The sequence below is a fragment of the Macaca nemestrina genome, chromosome 7, assembly GCF_043159975.1.
Source record: "Macaca nemestrina isolate mMacNem1 chromosome 7, mMacNem.hap1, whole genome shotgun sequence".
NCBI lineage: Eukaryota > Metazoa > Chordata > Mammalia > Primates > Cercopithecidae > Macaca > Macaca nemestrina.
This window is the reverse complement of record NC_092131.1, coordinates 43729364-43751812: the sequence shown is the minus strand read 5'-3', so window position 1 is coordinate 43751812 and position 22449 is coordinate 43729364. Positions and strand designations below refer to the sequence as shown.

The window sequence follows — 22449 nt, the reverse complement described above, 5'->3', positions numbered from 1 at the left end:
CTACCTGAAGCCACATAGTGAAAAAGGAACCCAGTAACAACAGTGGCTTCATAGACAGCTACCACTTATTGGACATTTATGCCCCGCTTTCTGTCAATAATTCTTATTTTATATGCAAGCCTATAAGGCAAATTCTATTATCCCCATTTTATACTTGAGAAAATGAATGTTCAGGAAGGTTAAACAACCTCCCTATGGTCACATAACCTATCAGTGGCTAAGAAGGACTTGAATCCAGGAGAGAGGCCAAGGACCCATTGACCTCCATACCATGCCTGCAATCAATCAGAAATGAAGATGGCTTGACTCTCTGCTCTACGCAGAACACTGCAGACAAACTCCTGCCACCTGTGAGCCAAGCTTCTGCTCTGTGTTCACTGTGATGCTTCTTTCAGAAGGCATTCTACACACAGGAACAGCATGTTCTCTTTTTAGAGCAGCTCAAACACCCACAGAAGCTGTTTATTATACAAGGAAACCTCACTGCAGGAAATAATAAGCAGAAAATGAATGGGAGTGAGTACGTTTCCTTCTGACTCACCCTGTCCGTCAAGAAAGACAATGGTACCCAGGGATGGAAACTTTGCCTGGTTTAATGCAGAGGGAGAGGTTGATTATTCCAGTTCTACCTGAATTGTGATCACAATGACGAAGGGATTATTCTTGAGGCAGTTTATGTCAATGGCTAGACCAAAAAGCACCCTGAAGCCTGGTATTGAGACGATGCCTGCTATATAAATGAGCAGGGTCCCAGCCTCATTTCCACCTCACCCCTGACCTGCCTAAGGAAGCACCCACATATGACATTGAAAGGACTGCTTGTCTCCAAAATAGACTACAATGGGGACTGAAATCTTCACTATTAAGTCATATTTTGGGGATAAAGCATTGAACTGTTAAAATTAAGTCATGTTATATATGATGGTTAATATTAATTTGCTAGCATTTATGATTAACAAGATGAGCTTGCAAGATGAGCTAGATGTCACCTGGGAAAGCAAAGGAAGTCAATGTAGTACAGGTATGGTTTGCTGTGAAGAGGAAGGAAAGCTTCTCCATAAAGGTGCACCTTCCTCATCTTCTCACCCCGCCCCTTCTGTATCTAGTGAAGTCTTACACATCCCAAAGCAAAGAGACCGAATAAGGTGAAGAGCACATTAGCCCAGTGAAATGTGCACATTGCCTCCCCCACAGCCCTCATCTTACCTGTCAACACAACCTGCGCTGCAATTGAACAGTGCATGTCTTATATCTCTAGCATTCTCCATGGTCCATAACACCCACCTAGCACAATCCAGGCATTCAACAAATGTTTGCTGAAGGCTTTGACTTGGAAAGATCAGAGGGAAACAGTAGGGAGAATTTTCCATAGGAAAGAAACTACCAAGAGGCAAAACAAAACCCTGTCAAAGGCAAGAAAGCAAAAGCTAATACAAAAAATTGAGGGAAAGAGGAACCCTACAGATGTCTAGAAGGGTGTCATGCCAAAGGGTGCCTTTGAATTTTTGCTTTATTCTCTGAGCTTGAGGTCAAGTAGGAGGATTTGGGTTCTGGGATACTCTTATCTGCTCCAGAGTATTATAGGAACAAGCTTATTTATATTATGTGGGTACCAATTGGTCTATTTTAAGAGAATCTGAGAGATAAAACCCTACACTTATGGAATTAATAAAGGAAGGGAAAGATTAATTGAACCTGCAATAACACCTCTTTTTGGTGGTGATGAATGAAAAAGATGGGATTACTAATTAATATGTCAGAGATCATCTCAACTGAACATAAATCAAAGTTCACAAAATGTGATTTGATATTTGAAACTTGAATTTGGATAGAGCTCTTTAGGATCACATCTTTTGTAGAAATAAAAACAAACCTAATATTTATTGAGCATCTTTCTAGCCTGGACACCACAGTAGGCAGGCTTGAATAGGTTGATTCACTTTTATTTCATTTAATCCTCATAAATTCCCTGGGACTCTCTGTTTTATGGATGGGAAAACTGAGGCTCAGAGAGCTAACATTTCTTTTATAAGTCACCCATGTGCATTTGGTAGGGTGAAAGTTCCAACCCAACTTTACCTACCTACCTGCACATCCCATGTTTTCTCTGCTGTTACTGAGATGCTTTTCTTATTTGTTGCATAAATGGAGGCATGTCTGTCCTGTAGATCCCAAATATTGTTGAATGAAATGTTGTCAATTTCTTGTCTAGGAATGACCACCTATGAGCATATTTATGTAACTCATTCTTTATTGATCTGTGTTGGACTGGGGACCTCAGAGGGTAACAAGGATATAAGCAGCAAGATAGACCTAACCTGATACCTGGGCACCAGGACCAAGAGATAAGGTTACTCTGACCTGCAGTTTAAATGAACCACTTGAGCAACCAGCACCTGCAGCCAACTCTTTCTAAATCACCCTTATTTGTCTCAGTCTTGATATTTGCTATTTGTAACCAAACAGGTAAAAAATAACTTTTTGTCCTGTCCACAGGCTCTTGAAGGTACTTAAATTCCACACAAATCTCTTGCATAACTTGTTTCTAATTTTCTATGCATTTGAAATCAAACATGAAGAATACACATTTTTTTCCTTACTTCCAACTCTGAAGCAATTCTCTTGAGCTAGAAGAGAAACTAGCTCATAGAGGTCATTGGCATGAATGTGAACACCCAATTAAGAGAAAAAAAAAAGTTATAGGACTGTTAGAAATGGCAGCAAATTGTAATATGCAATTTCACAAATGACTCAAATACAATTCTGAAGATGCAGCTTCCTTACCTTTTCTGGCTCAGAAGAAGATATTAATAACAGGTCAGCCAGTGTAATATTCCCTGAAATGAGATCAAAAAAGAAATAAGGTATAGACAGACATGGCTTAAGACCATAGATAAGACTGTCAGACTCCATAGAGTTTAATATTTCAAAAAATGTTTCAAAAATTTTGACTAGAGTTTTTTCTACATCTTCTTGTAAATGTATCTAACATTTTCAATTTCTTTGTTCATATCATGGAAAGTTACTATGAATGCCTCATATTGTCCTTTAGACCCATAGCAACTAACTCTCCAGTGACGCACATTGCAGAAATGGCTTTTTTTGTTTGTTTTTTGAGACGGAATCTCGCTCTGTCGCCCAGGCTGGAGTGCAGTCTCGGCTCACTGCAAGCTCCGCCTCCCAGGTTCACGCCATTCTCACACCTCAGCCTCCGGAGTAGCTGGGACTACAGGCGCCCGCCACCAGGCCCCGCTAATTTTTTTGTATTTTTTTTGTAGAGACGGGGTTTCACCGTGTTAGCCAGGATGGTCTCCATCTCCTGACCTCGTGATCCGCCCACCTCAGCCTCCCAAAGTGCTGGGATTAAAGGCGTGAGCCACCGCACCCGACCCAGAAGTAGCTTTTATAAAAATACAGACCTGATTTTTTGTGCATAGAAAGTGCTTCTTTCACATATATCACTGTTTGATCTGATGAACCTAACCAGAGAAAGGAATCGTTTTCTTTTCTCTTATTCAGTCCTCTCCTTTGCTGGGAATTATAACCAGAAAATGAACTTCTCCAAGTAGTTCATGCAGCTACTTAAGGATCTCCAATGCTGTTCCATGGACCAGAATCTCTGCATTCTCCTCTCCCCTCACATTGTTTCTCTTCCTTTTACGTCCTCACGTATTATTTTTCTACTGTCCAGGCAGTTTAGCTAATTAGCTTAATAGTTCTGCTCAGGCCGGGCGCGGTGGCTCAAGCCTGTAATCCCAGCACTTTGGGAGGCCGAGACGGGCGGATCACGAGGTCAGGAGATCGAGACCATCCTAGCTAACACAGTGAAACCCCGTCTCTACTAAAAATACAAAAAACTTAGCCGGGCGAGGTGGCGGGCGCCTGTAGTCCCAGTTGCTCGGGAGGCTGAGGCAGGAGAATGGCGTAAACCCGGGAGGCGGAGCTTGCAGTGAGCTGAGATCCGGCCACTGCACTCTAGCCTGGGTGACAGAGCGAGACTCCATCTCAAAAAAAAAAAAAAAAAAAAAAAATAGTTCTGCTCATATTCAAATCAAGTGCTTCCTCAGCCTGCTCCACATAGTCTACCAAGCCACCAGCCATAGCTTACTAGGAGACCTGCTGTCCTAGCATATTGGCTTCTAGTTAACAAAGCACTTGCATGGCCACATCATGCTGCATGTTCACACCAACCCTATGAGGTTGATTTTATCACCAATTTACTGACAAGGAAACTTGAGTTTTCCAGATTTGCCCTCATAGAAACACAGGTCATCTGACTTGTGTATAAATGTACACCTGCCTCCTTGCAAAAGGTTCAGTTTCTGTGTTCCTAGCACTGAGGCTGTCAACGTCCGCCATATTACAAAACTGCTGGTATTTCATAGGCCTTTCAACCGGACCCCATCCCTTCCCTCCCATCCTACCTCTACCCTCCCTCATCTCAGTCTAAAATACCACTCAAGGGAGAAAATTCTTAACAACTTCTTTAGTTATTTTCACCTTAAAATTTTTCTGACAGGCTGGGTGTGGTGGCTCGTGCCTGCAATCCCGGCACTTTGGGAGGCCAAGACGAGAGGATCGCTTGACCCCAGGAGTTCAAGACCAGCCTGGACAACATGGCGAAAACCCATCTCTACAAAAAATACAAAAATTAACCAGGTGTGGTGGCACCTGTAGTCCCAGCTACTCGGGAGGCTGAGGCTGGAGGATCACCTGATCCCGGGAGGTTGAGGCTTCAGTGAGCTAAGATCACACCACTGCACTTCAGCCTGGGTGACAGAGACCTCGTCTTTAAAACAATTTTTTTTCTGACACTCAGCATTACATTTATTCTTTCATAAAACACTCTTCTTTGAGACTGCCTCTTGCCCTCATGCATTCCTTAATGCTTGCAATACCTTAAGTGTCTACCTGAGACACAGGAAATATGAGGGTGTTTGCTTACAGATGAGGAGGAGGAGGCTATAACTACCGTTCATTCAGCAGTTGCTTGTAAATCCTTTGCCTGTACTATTTCATTTTATCCTCAAAACAATCCAATGAGGTAGGTACTACTTATGTTTCCATTTTACAGATGAGAAGAAAAAGACTCAGAGAGTTTAAGGAACTTGCCCAACAGCTATTAAGTAGCAGAGGGTTCAAACTAGATCTGTTTCACGCCAAAGCCCATTCTCTCTGAAGTCCTGGTCTCCCTAAGACTTTATACACTAGCTGAAGGGAGAAGACAAACGCATAAGATGACCTGCAATGCCTGTTACAAATGATAAGTGATAAATTAATGGTGGCAATCAGGAATTTTGTGGACTTTCAGAAGGTGAGAAGTCACGTTCCTGCATGTTTGGGTTCCTCTGAGACAGTTACAGTAACTCCCAAAGCTCCTTACCAGGGCTAATTGGAGGGTGTTGATCTCCTCTGCCATAGCATCTGAATTCCACAGGTGCATGGGCCCATCCTTAAATCCTTCTCTTGGAGTCCCTCGTTCTTCCACTTTAGCACTCTAGAAGCTTCATTCAGGGCAGCTGTAGGCTACAAACGACCTCCATCTGCTCTGTTTTTCAGCCTAACCTTCTGGTTGGGAAAAGAGAGCCCAGGATTCCTACAGAGAGAACAGAGAACACAAGGAAACTAGCGCACACAGATCAGAATTGCCCAGTGCAGGGATGGAACTCAGGCTTGGAGTTCCAAGCCTTGGACCTGGGGTAGGTTTTCAGCCCAAACACTTGCTAGTTGTGTGCCCTTGGACGTTTACCCGACTTCTTTGATTTTTCTCTGTAAAATGGGAACAGCACAAGAAGCTACTTCATAGAAATGACAAATTGTTGTAACGTGCCTGACGCTTTGTAAATTCGCAATAAGTAGTAGCTTGAAAACAACCCAGAGATCCTTGGATTGAAGGATTTCCCAGGTGTACAGATGCCTTGGCCTAAGAGATGGCAATGAGCAGGTTTTCTTCTTTGGGAAGTTTGAGCTCTGAGGGTAGAGGAGATAGTGAAGGGGTTAAATGCTTGCCTGGAGTGTGTTGTAGAACTCTGCATACATCTCTTCAAGTAGGCCCAATTGTGAAGTTGGAGAAAGACCCCCTGACACCTGACCCAATTATAAGAGTAAGTTACAGCAGTGTTTCTCCCAGTTCACTAGGTCATAAGAGTCACCTGGGTCCTTTATTTTATTTATTTATTTTTTTGAGACAGAGTCTTGCTCTGTTGCCCAGGCTGGAGTGTCAGTGGCGAGATCTTGGCTCACTGCCAGCTCCGCCTCCCGGGTTCACACCATTCTCCTGCCTCGGCCTCCTGAATAGCTGGGACTACAGGCGCCTGCCACCACACCCGGTTAATTTTTTGTATTTTTAGTAGAGATGAGGTTTCACCATGTTAGCCAGGATGGTCTCAATCTCCTGACCTCGTGATCTGCCCGCCTCAGCCTCCCAAAGTGCTGGGATTACAGGAGTGAGCCACCGCGCCCGGCCTCACCTGGGTTACTTATTTAAAATACAGATTCCCAGCCCACTCCCCCAAAATGTTCTAACCCAGGTGCTCTAGGGCAGGTCCTGGGAATGTTCATTTTACACAAGCCACTGGGTGATTTCATGACCAAAGAAGTTTAGGAAACATTGCTTTAAGCATTCAAAGAACTTATGTGTCCTCTATGTAATAGAATCTACATAATGAGCAGATTTATCATCCCCACTTTATAGGAAAAGTAACTAAGACCCAACAAGTTTCAGCAGCGTGCAAGAGCCTGCTCAGGCTGGCTCAAGAGAACCTACTGTTGTTGTTTTGTTTTGTTTTTTTGAGATGGAGTTTCACTCTTGTTGCCCAGGCTGGAGTGCAGTGGCACAATCTTGGCTCACTGCAACCTCTGCCTCCTGGGTTCAAGGGATTCTCCTGCCTCAGCCTCCCAAGTAGCTGGGACCACAGGAACCTGCCACCATGCCCAGCTTTTTTGTATTTTTAGTAGAAATGGGGTTTCACTATGTTGGCCAGGCTGGTCTCGAACCCCTGACCTCAGGTAATCCTCCCTCCATGTCCTCCCAAACTGCTGGGATTATAAGCATGAGCCACCTCACCCAGCCAAGAGAGCCTACTGTTAAATATTCAAGGAATTTGCAATTTGGTGATTAAACCCTGAGTGGTTTGAATTTGGCCATGGTGGAATAACTACACTCCAGATTTCTCCTGGCCAGAAAGGAGCTCATGGGTGCCCAGGTCGGCTTCTTTTTTCAAGCAACACAGGGCACTCACTGATAGAAGTGAACACATCTTGGCTGTTCTCCTGTTTTCAGTCCATGGCTCAGTTTTAATATTTGTCTTTTCCTCTACTGAAATTCATAAAGATTACATACAAATCAGCAACCCAAGTCTTTTTTTTTTTTTTTTTTTTTTTTTTTAAGAACTGTTTTACTAGCACATCACTGAGTCAGGGTAAGTAGTGTGTCTGAGTATTAGCAAAAAAGCTGAAGTTCACCTGTGTTCTCGCTCCTTAATCCATGTGCATTCTCCTCCTGCTCCCCTTATGGTCCCTCCAGCCTCCAGTCCTGGATAGAGTTAAGGGCTCAAATTCTAACAAGGATCACCTGCTAGAGAGTTGGTTCAGAATTTCTAGACTTTACGTGATCGTTCTTTTCCACAACAGGTTGATGTCTCCCTCTAGTGGATAGGAAAGAGTAAGACAAGTTTTTAGATCATTGTATATACGTAACATGTTGAAATGTATAGAGGAGAGCTAATTTCCAATAGCAGCACAAAAATTTCCTTTTTATTCATTCAATATTTCATTCACTCAGCATTTATAATTTGCTTACTATGTGCCAGATATTGAGGTATAAAGATTAAAAAATGAGAATAGTCACTATATACTGAGAAAGATTGCCAAGATACATTGAGGAGAAAATCAGAGTGCAGAGCGTTATGAAAAATATACTATCATTTGTTTAGAAAGGCAAAAGAAAGAATACATACACACGCATTCGCATAAGATATCTTTAGAGAGACACACAAAATAATGTTAATATTAGTTGGTTTCCCCCGGAAGGGAAATAGAATATCTAGTAAATAGGGGTAGGAGAGTTTTCACTGCATTCCTTTTACGTGTGTGTGTGTGTGTGTGTGTGTGTGTGTGTGTTTAAAATTTTTTTCTTTCAAGATAGGCTCTCACTCTGACCCTGTGCTGGAGTTGCAGTGGCACAATCTCAGCATGCTGCAGCCTCAACCTCCTGGACTCAGGTGATCCTCCCACCTCGGCCTCCTGGGTAGCCAGGACTACAGGCATGCACCACCATGCCTGGCTAATTTTTTGTATTTTTTGTAGAGACAGGGTTTCACCATGTTACCCAGGCTGGTCTTGAACTCTTGGATTCAAGCGATCCGTCTGCCTTAGCCTCCCAAAGTGCTGGGATTACAGGCGTGAACCACTGCGCCCCAGCTCCCTTTTATATTTTTTTAAATTGTGAACCACATGAAGGTATTTCCTAATCATAAAGTAGACATACTAAAACTTAAGAAGAAATTGAGGAGGCCAGTCCTGCTTCAGTTTCTCGGAAGGAAATTCATACACATATACAGAGAAGTGTGATCAGGCTGTGTTAGAAGCAGGCACAGTGCACTACAGAGCACCAGGCAGAGGTCCCTACCCAAACTGGTTGTGGGGACGGAGTGGAAGCAGGAAAGATCAAGAGAGACCAGGTTAAGGAGGATGTTGCATGACAAGCTAACGAGCTTTCACTTGATTCTGTGGCAACAGCAAGCCATTCAAAGGCTTGAGCAGGAGACTAACAGGTAGATTCTCATTTCAGAGGATCATCTGGCAGCAGTGCAGGGGAGGATTCGAGGAGGTCTCCACTAGAGGGAAGGTAGAGTCATGAGACCTTTTTTGTAATTTCTCTTCTTCAAAGATGTGTTCTCTAGGGTCAGAGGATTCAGGTTAAGAACAAGAATAGTGAGTCTAGGTTATAAATGCTTTATGTGGTCTTTATTCAGATGACTTGTTCTTAGTTCGGGGAGAATAATTTATGTGTAATCCACTTGCCAGTGGGGTAGGAACACTAGCAAGTCCTTTACAAATGACACTTCATTAATCTTCACAATAATCATAGAAAATGGGGGCATGATTATTCTCCTAAAAAGTACAGATGAGAACATTGAGACTAAGCAGATTAATCAACTTGCTCAAGATTAATAGCAAAAAAAAAAAAAACCTGTCAGATTTAAGTCCATCTGTCTGATTGCGAAACCCATATTTTAAAGTATCGGCAAGAGTCTCCTCTAAACTGTTCAATAGAAAACCACTACCCCTCTCTGCCAAAACCAAGCTTCTGAAATATTCCCTTTGGCCAGGCGCAGTGGCGTGACTCACACCTGTAATCCCAGCACTTTGGAAGGCTGAGGCCTGCAGATCGCATGAGCCCAGGAGTTCAAAAACAGGCTGAGCAACATTGTAAAACTCCATCTCTACAAAGAATACAATTAGCCTGGCACAGTGGTGCATGCCTGTAGTCCTAGCTACTCAGAAGACTGAGGTGGGAGGATCACCTAAGCCCAGCAGTTTCGAGGCTTCAGTGAGCTATGACTGCCACTGTCCTGCAGCCTGGGTGACAGAGCGAGACCCTTTTCACAGAAGACAAGTGCATATGCCACAGCAATTTGATTGGTTACAGATTGCTAAATTCCGAGAAAGAATACTCTATTACTCTAAAGGAGGGTTAACGATCTGAGGGGGTCTTTCGTGCTGTTTGGTCTTAATTATCTACAGGAAAAGCAAGGCAAAATTTGCAGCTGCATGCCATGTGACTCAGGCTGCACAGTCACACTCCTCTCAAGGCTTAGAATAAAGTTCCAACAGCTTTAAGTTTGAATTATTTTAAGTTTGAATTATTTAATTTCACATATTTATTCAAAAGTAAATTAAAAGCTGGGCATAGTAGCTGATGCCTGTAATCCCCAACACTTTGGGAGGCTGAAGCAGAGGATCACTTGAAGTCAGGAGTTTGAGATCAGCCTGGGCAACACAGTGAGACCATGTTTCTGCAAAAAGAAAAAAAAACCTTTTAAAAATTAGCTGAGTGTGGTGACTCATGCCTCTAGTCCTAGCTACTTGGGAGGCTGAGGTGGGAGGATGGCTTGAGCCCAGGAGTTTGAGGCTGCAGTGAGCTATGATTGTTCCACTGCACTCTAGCCTGGGCAACAGAGCAAGACATTGTATCAGACAAACAAACAATAAATAAAGTATTAAAATTTAAAACGTTAAAACTGGTTTTAAATGTTTTCAAAGAGCTATTTTCTTCTAAAATATTAAAAGCAAACTGCTTATAAAAATTAATAGGTGGCCAGGCGTGGTGGCTCACACCTGTAATCCTAGCACTTTGGGAGGCCGAGGTGGGTGGATTATGAGGTCAGGAAATCGAGACCATCCTGGCTAACACAGTGAAACCCCGTCTCTACTAAAAATACAAAAAATTAGCTGGGCATGCTGGCAGGCGCCTATAGTCCCAGCTACTCCAGAGGCTGAGGCAGGAGAATGGCATGAACCCAGAAGGCAGAGCTTGCACTGAGCCGAGATTGTGCCACTGTACTCCAGCCTGGGCGACAGAGAGAGACTCTGTCTCACCAAAAAAAATAATAATAGGCCGGGCGCGGTGGCTCAAGCCTGTAATCCCAGCACTTTGGGAGGCCGAGATGGGCGGATCACGACGTCAGGAGATCGAGACCATCCTGGCTAACACGGTGAAACCCCATCTCTACTAAAAAATACAAAAAACTAGCCGGGCGAAGTGGCGGGCGCCTGTGGTCCCAGCTACTCGGGAGGCTGAGGCAGGAGAATGGCGTAAACCCGGGAGGCGGAGCTTGCAGTGAGCTGAGATCCGGCCACTGCACTCCAGCCTGGGCGACAGAGCCAGACTCAGTCTCAAAAAAAAAAATAAAATAAAATAATAATAATAATAATAAAATAATAATAGGCAAAATACAAGTCATAATTTAGAAATATTGAGATTTTAACTCAAAAACATTTAAAGCTAATTTTAAAAATTATTATACTAGGCCAGGTGCAGTGGCTCACGCGTGTAATCCCAGCACTTTGGGAGGCCGAGGTGGGCGGATCTTGAGGTCAGGAGATCGAGACCATCCTGGCTAACACGGTGAGACTCCATCTCTACTAAAAATACAAAAAAATTAGCCGGGCGTGGTGGCAGGCGCCTGTAATCTCAGTTACTCGGGAGGCTGAGGCAGGAGAATGGCATGAACCTGGGAGGCGGAGCTTGCAGTGAGCTGAGATCGCACTACTGCACTCCAGCCTGGTTGACAGAGCAAGACTCTGTCTCCAAAAAAAAAAAAAAAAAATATATATATATATACACACACACACACACACACACACACACTATAAAATACTTTATACAAATTAGTCATAATTCTACCATTTAATGTCCATCTGGTTGATGCAGTAAAGAAGCATAGTATGTCTAGAACTACCTATACACAGATTTAAGTCAATGTGAGGTATTTAACACTACCAAATGTTCCTCAACTTCTATGCATAGCCATTGTAATACTGTGCTAACTCCTGAATAACTCTGAAGCAAGAAAACAGGACTACAGAAAAATAGACCGGGCACGGTGGCTCACGCCTGTAATCCCAGCATTTTGGGAGGCCAAGGCGGATGGGTCATGAGGTCAAGAGATTGTGACCATCCTGACCAACATGGTGAAACCCCGTCTCTACTAAAAATACAAAAATTAGCTGGGTGTGGTGGCGCGTGCCTTCTATCCGAGCTACTCGGGAGGCCTAGGTAGAAGAATCACTTGAACTCAGGAGGCGGAGGTTGCAGTGAGCTGCAACCTCCCTCCAGCCTGGGCAACAAGAGTGAAACTCTGTCTCAAAAGGAAAGAAAGGGAAGGGAAGGAAAGGGGAGGGGAGGGAGGGGAGGGAAGGGAGGGGAGGGAGGGGAGGGGAAGGGAGGGGAGGGAGGGGAGGGGAGGGGAGGGGAAGGGAGGGGAGGGAGGGGAGGGGAGGGGAGGGGAGAGGAGGGAGGGGAGAGGAGGGGAGGGGAGGGAGGGGAGGGGAGGGAAGGGAAGGAAAACTACATTGTGCAAGAAACACCTGCATTTTGGCTCTAAAGAAGAATTAAACAAGTTAATTTGTCTTTTTTCTCATCTAAATGCTTCTGCTACTCCGCTCCATCCTGAGCTTAAAAGTAATGTTTATCTCGGACATCAGCAGCAACACAAACCTTCATGGCATTTGGACATAGTTGGATTTTGTTTCAAGGACTTGGAACTCAGAAAAAGACAAAGGACCCTATACCTAGTTTGCTGAGTTTTTATTAGGAATGGATGTTAGATTTTGTCAACACTTTTGGTGGATCTGTGGGGGTAATCATATGGTTTAATTTTATGTTAATGTAGTGAATTATATTGATTGGGCTTTGAAATGAAGACTTACATGCCTGAAATAAACTCCAGTTGGTCTTAATGCATTGTCCTTTTTACATATTGTTAGGTTGAATTTGCTAAAATTCCTTGAGAATTTTTGCACCTGTGTTCCTGAGAACTACCGATCTGTAGTTTTCTAAGAATGTCTTTGTCAGGTTTTGGTATCAGGGTAATGCTGTTATCCTAGGATGAGTTGGGAAGTATTCCATTGGCTTCCATTTTCTGAAAGAGGTAGTAGAGAACTGCTGTTATTTCTCCTTAAACATTTGGTATAATTCACTACCAAAGCCATCTGGGCTTGGAGTTTTCCTTGTAGGAAGGTTTTAAACTACAAATTCAACTATTTTTTTTTTTTTTTTTTTTTTTTTTTTGAGACAGAGTCTCGCTCTGTCTCCCAGGCTGGACTGCAGTGGCCGGATCTCAGCTCACTGCAAGCTCCGCCTCCTGGGTTTACACCATTCTCCTGCCTCAGCCTCCCGAGTAGCTGGGACTACAGGTGCCCGTCACCTCGCCCGGCTAGTTTTTTGTATTTTTTAGTAGAGATGGGGTTTCACTATATTTGCCAGGCTGGTCTAGAACTCCCAACCTTGTGATCCACCTGCCTCAGTCTTCCAAAGTGCTGGAATTACAGGCATGAGCCACTGCGCCAGCCTTTTAACCTGTTTTTTTGTTTTGTTTTGTCTTGTTTGTTTGTTTTTGAGACGGAGTCTCGCTCTGTCACCTAGGCTGGAGTGCAGTGGTGTGATCTCAGCTCACCGCAGTCTCCGCCTCCCGGGTTCACACTATTCTCCTGCCTCAGCCTCCCGAGTAGGTGGGACTACAGGTGCCCACCACCACACCCGGCTAATTCTTTTGTAGTTTTAGTAGAGACAGTGTTTCGCCACGTTAGCCAGGATAGTCTCAATCTCCTGACCTCGTGATCTGCCTGCCTCAGCCTCCCAAAGTGCTGGGATTACAGGTGTGAGCCACCGGGCCCAGCCTAGGGGTTTATTAATTTTATTGATCTTCTCAAAGAACCAGCTTTAGGCTTTTTTTGTCTTCTATTTCATAAGTTTCTGCTCCAATCTTAATTATTTCCTTTTTCATTTTATTCTGTTTAACTTGCTCTTTTTCTAATTTCGTTTTTTGTTTGCTTGTTGTTGTTGAGACGGGGTCTTGCTTTGTCACACAGACTAGAGTGCAGTGGCATGAACATGGCTTAGTGCAGCCTCAACCTCCCAGGCTCAAGCCATCTTCCCACCTCAGCCTCGAGGAACTGGGACCACAAGTGCATGCCACCCTGCCCAGCTAATTTTTGTATTTTTTGTAGAGAGGGGGTTTCACCATGTTGCCCAGGTTGGTCTTGAACTCCTGAGCTCAAGCCATCACCTGCCTCGGCCTCCCAAAGTGCTAGGATTATAGGCATGAGCCACCGCACCAGGCCTCCCATTTTCTAATATAGGCATTTAGTGCTATAAGACTCCCTCTAAGCTACTAAGACAGACATCATCTCAAAAAACAAACAAAACAAAAACAAAAACAATTCTGGGTGTAGAGCAGCTTCAAATTTGATTAATTCATAAGCTCAATATTGTCATCAAATCTGTTCTTTCCATTGAATATGTAACTATAAAGATTCTGTTACCAAAGGTAAAATTTTATGAGTGCAGTTTGCCTTTTTCAAAAAATGCTGGAGAACTTTATTTTTAAGATGGAGTTTCTCTCTTGTTGCCCAGGTTGGAGTGCAGTGGTACAATCTTGGCTCACTGCAACTGCAGCCTTCCAGTTTCAAGCGATTCTCCTGCCTCAGCCTCCCAAGTAGCTGGAATTACAGGTGCCCACCACCACGCCCAGCTAATTTTTGTATTTTTATTAGAAACAGGGTTTCGCCGGGCACGGTGGCTCAAGCCTGTAATCCCAGCACTTTGGGAGGCTGAGACGGGCGGATCACGAGGTCAGGAGATCGAGACCATCCTGGCTAACAGGGTGAAACCCCGTCTCTACTAAAAAATACAAAAAACTAGCCGGGCGAGGTGGCGGGCGCCTGTAGTCCCAGCTACTCGGGAGGCTGAGGCAGGAGAATGGCGTAAACCTGGGAGGCGGAGCTTGCAGTGAGCTGAGATCCGGCCACTGCACTCCAGCCTGGGCGGCAGAGCCAGACTCTGTCTCAAAAAAAAAAAAAAAAAAAAAGAGCCAGGTGTGGTGGCGTGTGCCTATAGTCCCAGCTACTCAGGAGGCAGAGGTGAGAGAATTGCTTGAACCTGGGAGGTGGAGGTTGCAGTGAGCTGAGATCACACCATTGCATTCCAGCCTAGGTGACAGAGGGGGACTCCGTCTCAAAGAAAAAGAAAAAAAATTAGCCAGGTGTGGTGGTGCATGCCTGTAGTACCAGCTATTTGGTAGGCTGAGCGGCTGAGCAGGGGGATTGCTTGAGCTCAAGAGTTCAAGACTGCAGTGAGCTATGATCACACTACTGCACTCTAGCCTAGGCGACAGAAATACCCCATCTCTAAAAAAAAAAAAAAAAAAAAAAAAAAAAAAAAAAAAAAAGACGTACTAAATAATGAAGTTCTCCAAAGAGAAAGAAAATGATTTTTAAAAATGAAGCAATCTTGGAACATCAGGAGAAAGAAAATACAATGAGCAAAAATGTAGGTAAATACAATAGGCTTTCCTTCTTCTCTTGAGTTTTCTAAATTATGTTTGATGGATAAAGCAAAAATTATAACACTGTATGATGTGGTTCTAAATGTATGAAGAGGAAATAGCTAAGATAATTATATAAACAGGGAAAAGTAGAGACATAATGGAAGCTAAGAGTTCTATACTTTGCTCAAACTGGTAAAATGACATCAATACACTGTATTAAGTCATATATAAAAAATGTAATACCTAGAGCAACCACTAAAAAAGCTATATCAAATATATATGTTTATCATCAAAAACTATAAATAATTCAAAATGGAATTCTAAAAAATGTTTCAGTAACAAGCATGAAATTAGGAAAAACAGAAATTTAAAAAACAGAGAAAACAAACAAAATGAAAAGGAAGACTTAAGCCCTAATATAGCAATAATTACATTAAATGTAAGTGGTCTAGATACACCAATTAGGCTGGGTGCAGTGTCTCACACCTGTAATCCCAGCACTTTGGGAGGCCGAAGCAGGCAGATCACCGATGTCAGTGAAGGAATTAAAGAAAAAGGAGAGAAAAGAAAGGTGGCTTGCCAGTCAAGACAAGTTTATTTTAGAGAAAACAAACCTGAGAAGGGCGTCTGGCCGAGTTAGGTCAGAGGCACGTTCTCTTACAGACTAAGAGTTTTTAAGGATTCAGGGTGGGAAAGTTTATCAGAGGCTTGGACTGCTTCTGTATCTCTTTGTTGTGCTTATTTGGGAGGGAGAGTTGTGTGTCTGTTCCCATACAGTCAAAAGTTCAAGACCAGCCTGGCCAGTCTCTACTAAAAATACAAAAAAATTATCCGGGCATGGTGATGCACACCTGCAATTCCAGCTACTTGGGAGGCTGAGGCAGGAGAATTGCTTGAACCCGGGAGGCAGAGGTTGCAGTGAGCCAAGTGAGAATCACTATATTCAAGCCTGGGCAACAGAGCGAGACTTCATCTCAAAAATAAATAAATAAATAAATAAAAATAAATACGCCAGTTAAAAGACAGAGTTAGCAGAGGGGATTTAAAAGATGATTAACTATATGATATCTATAAGAAATTCTTCAAATAATAATATAAGGAATTTGACAGTAAGAGGATGGAAAAAATATATTATGCAAATATTAAAGGAAAGCAGGAGTGGCTATATTAGTGTCAAACAAAGTAAACTTCAGAGCAAATAAAATTACCAGACACAGAGAAGGACATTATGTAATAACAAAAGGGTCAATCAACCAAGAAGACATAGTAATCTCAAATGTCCCCAAACAACAAAGTTATAAGATATGTGAAGCAAAACCTGATAGAAATGAAAGAAAAAAGTCCAGGCATGATAGCTCATACCTATAATCCCAGCACTTTGGGAGGCCAAGGTGGGTGTATCACCTGAGGTCAGGAGTTTGAAAGCAGCCCGGCCAACATGGCGAAAATCCATCTCTAATAAAAAATACAAAAATCAGCCGGATGGGGTGGTGCATACCTGTAGTCCCAGCTACTCGGGAGGCTGAGTGAGGCAAGAGAATCACTTGAACCTGGGAGGCAGAAGTTCCAGTGAGCCGAGATCAGGCCACTGCACTCCAGCCTGGGCCACAGCGAGGTTCTGTCAAAAAAAAAAAAAAAAAAAAAAAAAAAAGGACAGAAAGAAAGAGAGGGAGAGGCCGGGCACGGTGGCTCAAGCCTGTAATCCCACCACTTTGGGAGGCCGAGGCGGGCGGATCACGAGGTCAGGAGATCAAGACCATCCTGGCAAACATGGTGAAACCCCGTCTCTACTAAAAATACAAAAAAATTAGCCAAGCGTGGTGGCGGGCGCCTGTAGCCCCAGCTACTCGGGAGGCTGAGACAGGAGAATGGCGTGAAGCCGGGAGGCGGAGCTTGCAGTGAGCCGAAGCTTGCAGTGAGCCGAGATCGCGCCACTGCACTCCATCCTGGGTGACAGAGCGAGACTCCATCTCAAAAAAACAAAACAAAACAAAACAAAACACAGTATTAATGACCGCTACAACATGGATGGACCTCAAAAACAATGCTAATTTTAAAAACTAGATTTGCATATTAAATTTATTTATTTCTATGAAATGTCCAAAAAAGGAAAATGCATATACACAGAAAGCAGATTGGTGGTTGCCTGGCACTAGTGATGGAAGAGAGCATTAACTGTCTAGAAGCAAAAAAATATATATATATATTTTTTGGGTGATGGAAATTTTCTAAACCTGGATTGTGGTGGCATTTGCACAACTTCATTAACTTACTAAAAATCATTGAATTGTAAACTTTAAATGAGTGAATTTTATGGCATGTAAATATCCCAATAACGATTTTTTAATCACATAAACAAACTGATAGACATAAACACATTTAAGTGACTATCTATGGGCATAAGGAATGCAAGTGGGGAATGGAACCAAAACAATAAAATTAAATAAGAGATGGACCATTATGTCCCCAATGATAAGGCATTATTTAAGAAATTTGATTAGCATAATCTTCTGCACCTAAGATCCAAATTATGGGAAGAAGGAGGCAATCTGTAGAAAGGAAAAGCCAAGTGGTCAACAGGCATATATAAAGGTGCTTACCGGCCATTAAAAAGAATGAGATCACATCCTTTGCAGCAACATGGATGGAGCTGGCAGCCATTATCTTAAGCAAATTAACACAAGAACAGAAAGCCAAATATCACATGTTCTCACTTATAAGTGGGAGCTAAACATTGAATACACGTAAACATAAAGTGGGGGACAATAGACGCCAGGAACTACCAGACATGGGAGAAAGGGGGCACGGGATGGAAAATCACCTATTGGGTACTAAGCTCATTACCTGGTGACGTATCCCAAACCTCAGGATCATGCATTACGCCCATGTAACAAACCTGCACATGTACCCCTTAATCTATAATAAAAGTTAAAATTATTATTATTATTTGAGAAAGAGTTTCACTCTTGTCACCCAGGCTGGAGTGCAATAGGGTGATCTCGGCTCATTGTAACCTCCACCTCCTGGGTTCAAGCCATTCTCCTGCCTCAGCCTCCCGAGTAGCTTGGATTGCCGGTGCCCACCATCACGCCCGGCTAATTTTTGTATTTTTGGTAGAGACAAAGAGTTTTGAAATCTTGGCCAGGCTGGTCTCGAACTCCTGACTTCAGGTGATCCACCCACCTCGGCCTCCCAAAGTGCTGGGATTACAGGCGTGTGCCACCACACCTGGCCTGAAATTATTTTTTTAAAAAAGAGAGACGCTTACTGGCTGAGTGCAGTGACTCACACCTGTAATTTCAGCCCTTTGGGAGGCTGAGAAAGGAGGATAGCTTGATCTAGGGGTTTGAGACCAGTCTGGGTAACACAGTAAGACCCTATGTCCACAGAAAGGAAAAAAAAATAAAAATAAAAATAAAATAAAATAAAAAAGATCCTTACCTTCACTAGTAGTCCAGAAAATGTAAATTACAGTAATAATGAGGTAGCTTGGTATTTTTTTTTTTTTCCTTTTTTTACCCAACTAACGACAGCATTCAATGCTAGCTGGATGTAAAGGAGAATGATTTACTCTAAAATGAACTGCTTCTATCCTTTTGCAAATAGTAATCTGACAATGGCTATTAGAATTTAAAATACACACTGTGACCCTATCAGCTCATATTTGTCAATTAATCCTCTAGCAACAAACGCACCAGTGTGGAAGGATATAGTTGAAAGATATTTATTTTCACATTATTTGTAGTGACCAAAAAAAGGAAATAATTATATCATCCCTCAAAAGGTAAATGGTTGAATAAATTAAGATACATGCATACTATAGAATATTATACAGTTATTAAAGGAAGAGCTATATCTTTTAACTTAAGATACAACCATGAGGCACTACTAAGCAGAGGAAGTTGCAGAATATTTTTATTAGAATGATCTTAGTTTTGTGAAGACACCATTACCCTTATATATGTTTACGTATTTCCATAACTATGGGAATGGTTAACATTGGTTACTGAGGTGAGATGGGCAGAGAGATTATTATTTTCTTTAAACTGTTTAGCATGGCTTTAAGTGTTGGGGTAAGCACATGTTATTTTGTTTTTTGTTTGTTTTTTGAGACAGGGTCTCACTCTGTTGCCCAGGCTGGAGTGCAGTGGCGTGATCTTGGCCTACTGCAACCTCCGCCTCCCAGTTTCAAATGATTCTCCCACCTCAGCCTCCCAGGTAGCTGGGACCACAGGCATGCACCACCATGCCCAGGTAATTTTTGTGTTTTTAGTAGAGACAGAGCTTCACCATGTTGGCCAGGCTGGTCTTAAACTCCTGACCTTGAGTGATCTGCCCACCTCGGCCTCCCAGAGTGTTGGGATTACAGGTGTGAGCCACCATGCCTGGTCAAGCACACGTTATTTTGTACAATCTTAAGAAAACTTAATAAAGGATTATTTTTATTTGCATGGATTAACCATTCAATGTATTATTTCCATATACATATTCAAAGGCAGAGGTGGAGTCTAGAAGAGATGATATATTTATCTTTAAACTCTATATGGGCTACTGTTGACCTCACTTCATTAAGTCCCATTTTATTTGTTATGAGACAGAGTCTTGCTCTGTCACCCAAGCTGGAGTGCAGTGGGGCGATCTCAGCTCACTGCAACCTACACTTCCCAGGTTCAAGCAATTCTCCTGCCTCAACCTCCCAAGTAGCTGGGATTATAGATGTGAGCCACTACACCTGGCTAATTTTTGTATTTTTAGTAGAGACGGGGTTTCTCCATGTTGGCCAGGCTGGTCTTGAACTCCTGACCTCAGGTGATCAGCCCACCTCAGCCTTCCAAAGTGTTGGGATTACAGGCGTGAGCCACTGCGCCCAGTCTGTTTTTAAAATCTGTGGTTGTTCAATAAGTATTGAATAAATGAATGAATAAGCAAATCACTCAGTTTGTGAGTAAAAGAAATGAGTGTGGGCCGGGCGCGGTGGCTCAAGCCTGTAATCCCAGCACTTCGGGAGGCCGAGACGGGCGGATCATGAGGTCAGGAGTTCGAGACCATCCTGGCTAACACGGTGAAACCCCGTCTCTACTAAAAAATACAAAAAAAAAACTAGCCGGGCGAGGTGGCGGGCGCCTGTAGTCCCGGCTACTCGGGAGGCTGAGGCAGGAGAATGGCGTAAAAACCCGGGAGGCAGAGCTTGCAGTGAGCTGAGATCCGGCCACTGCACTCCAGCCTGGGCGACACAGCGAGACTCCGTCTCAAAAAAAAAAAAAAAAAAGAAAAGAAATGAGTGTGGTAGCCAGACTTTAAGATGACCACCAATGATCTGCACCACCTGGTACCCTTACACAGTCTCCAACAATATTGTACCCGGTTGGTCTGTTTGACTAACAGAATATGGCAGAAGTGATGTTATATAACTTACAAGAAGAGATTATAAAAGACACTATACTTTCCATATTATATTGATGGTTTTATCTATCAAATATGTACATAGTGAAAAAACTGAAGATATGGGAAAGGGCATGCTTTTTGATAAAATTAGAAGCCTAACTCTAAGGATTTTTTCCCCTCACTTTTCCAATGTTAAGTGAAATATAAATAGTTTTATCAGCTTTCTACATCAAATAAAGTTAAAGTTATTAATATTAGAATAATAGTCAATTTCATTGCCCAAAATAGTATCTATAATTCAGGAAAGTCTTTTTTTCATAGTCTAATCTTTTAAAATGTCATTAAAAGCAATTTTTCCTTCCAGGTATTTCAAGGATCTTTTGTTGTTCCCTATACTTTTCTTCAAGTTGGAATGATTCACAAACACCTCTTCATAAAGTTGATACAGCTATTCCATTTGCTGAGTGAGCATCTGAATTTCCTGCTGAAGATCTTCTGTTCTCTATAGAAAAAGAAGGAAATACTTCCTGATAGTTAACAGTTACGTTTAGAGTGACATTGTGGTGACAATAAATTAGTAAATAGAGGCTAAAGGAAGACTATTAAGACTTGACATTTAAAAATTAATTTAACTCCAGCCTGGGAGACACAGCGAGACTCTGTCTCAAAAAAAAAAAAAAAAAAAAATTTAATTTAAAAATAAGTGGATCTGATACACAATAGTATGACAGTTTAGTATGTAAAGAGTAATAAAGTTGTAAAATAAGTTTTAAGAGATCAGAGGTTAAAAAATTATAGACTCCGGGCCGGGCGCGGTGGCTCAAGCCTGTAATCCCAGCACTTTGGGAGGCCGAGACGGGCGGATCACGAGGTCAGGAGATCGAGACCATCCTGGCTAACACGGTGAAACCCCGTCTCTACTAAAAAATACAAAAAACTAGCCGGGCGCGGTGGCGGGCGCCTGTAGTCCCAACTACTCGGGAGGCTGAGGCAGGAGAATGGCGTGAACCCGGGAGGCGGAGCTTGCAGTGAGCTGAGATCCGGCCACTGCACTCCAGCCTGGGCGGCAGAGCGAGACTCCGTCTCAAAAAAAAAAAAAAAAAAAAAAAAAAAAATTATAGACTCCGGTAATAGAGATAACAATGTAGCAGATGTCATTAACATATTGAAACCTGATAGCCATATTCATTACATTCAATTGTTGATGGAGTGGAATTGCTGAGTCACAGGGTAGGATATACTTTGGGTTTAGGGATATATTTTGGTTATAGGAGATATTGCCAAATGAATTTCCAAATTAGCTGTACCAATTTAATCTCTTATCAGGAATGTAGGAGAATCCTGTTTCCTTGCCTAGCTCTGACATCATTTTAACCACATGTGAAATCCTCAATTACTTAACAAAAGAATGTAATACCTTCATTTCCAACCCACACATCATCCAAAATCTCCTGTACTTTTATGCAGCTCTAGGATCTGAGTAAGCAAGTTTAGTTTCTGGACTTTTGTTAAGTAAAAGTAGGAAATAAGAGGAGAGAAAATTATTCATTTCATGAATTTGCATCAGAAAGAATGTAGAAAAAAGGAGGGGAAAAGAAATTATGAGCAGCATAGATTGGATCTGGGAGAGTTTTTTTAAGAGAATGGAGAGTAAGGCACAGGAGAAAAAGGTGTAGGATGTGATGTGAGAGATATAGTGAGAAAAGTGAAGAAAATGAAGGTGTTATTGTAAATTATGAATATTCAGCCTTTTATTAAATTAAGAAAATGAATTAAGGCAAATAAGATTGGAATTACAGTTGACCCTTGAAGACCGATTTGAATTGCATGGGTCCACTGATAACATGGATTTTCTTCTACTTCTGCTACCCTGGAGACAGCAAGACCAACCCCTCCTTTCTTCCTCCTCCTCAGACTACTCAACGTGAAGATGAGAATGAAGACCTATGATGATCCACTTCCACTTAATGATTAGTAAATATATTTTTTCTTCCTTATGATTTTCTTAATA

General features: G+C 42.5%; 1 protein-coding gene across 4 annotated transcripts in view; it reads right to left on the bottom strand.

Moving 5' to 3' along the window:
* The window catches only part of LOC105473690 (estrogen receptor 2), an 83534-nt gene extending 70918 nt beyond the window's left edge, over window positions 1-12616 (bottom strand). For 3 of the 4 annotated variants that reach the window (XM_071100041.1, XM_071100042.1, XM_071100043.1), the window contains exons 1-4: window positions 12436-12616; window positions 7465-7646; window positions 5384-5596; window positions 2785-2837 (exon numbers count right to left, since the gene is read on the bottom strand). The gene's annotated coding sequence lies outside the window, so the exon portion shown is untranslated. The remainder of the gene's footprint in view (window positions 1-2784; window positions 2838-5383; window positions 5597-7464; window positions 7647-12435) is intronic. The other variant, XM_071100044.1, reaches the window with a different exon arrangement.
* Window positions 12617-22449: the final 9833 nt, after the last annotated feature.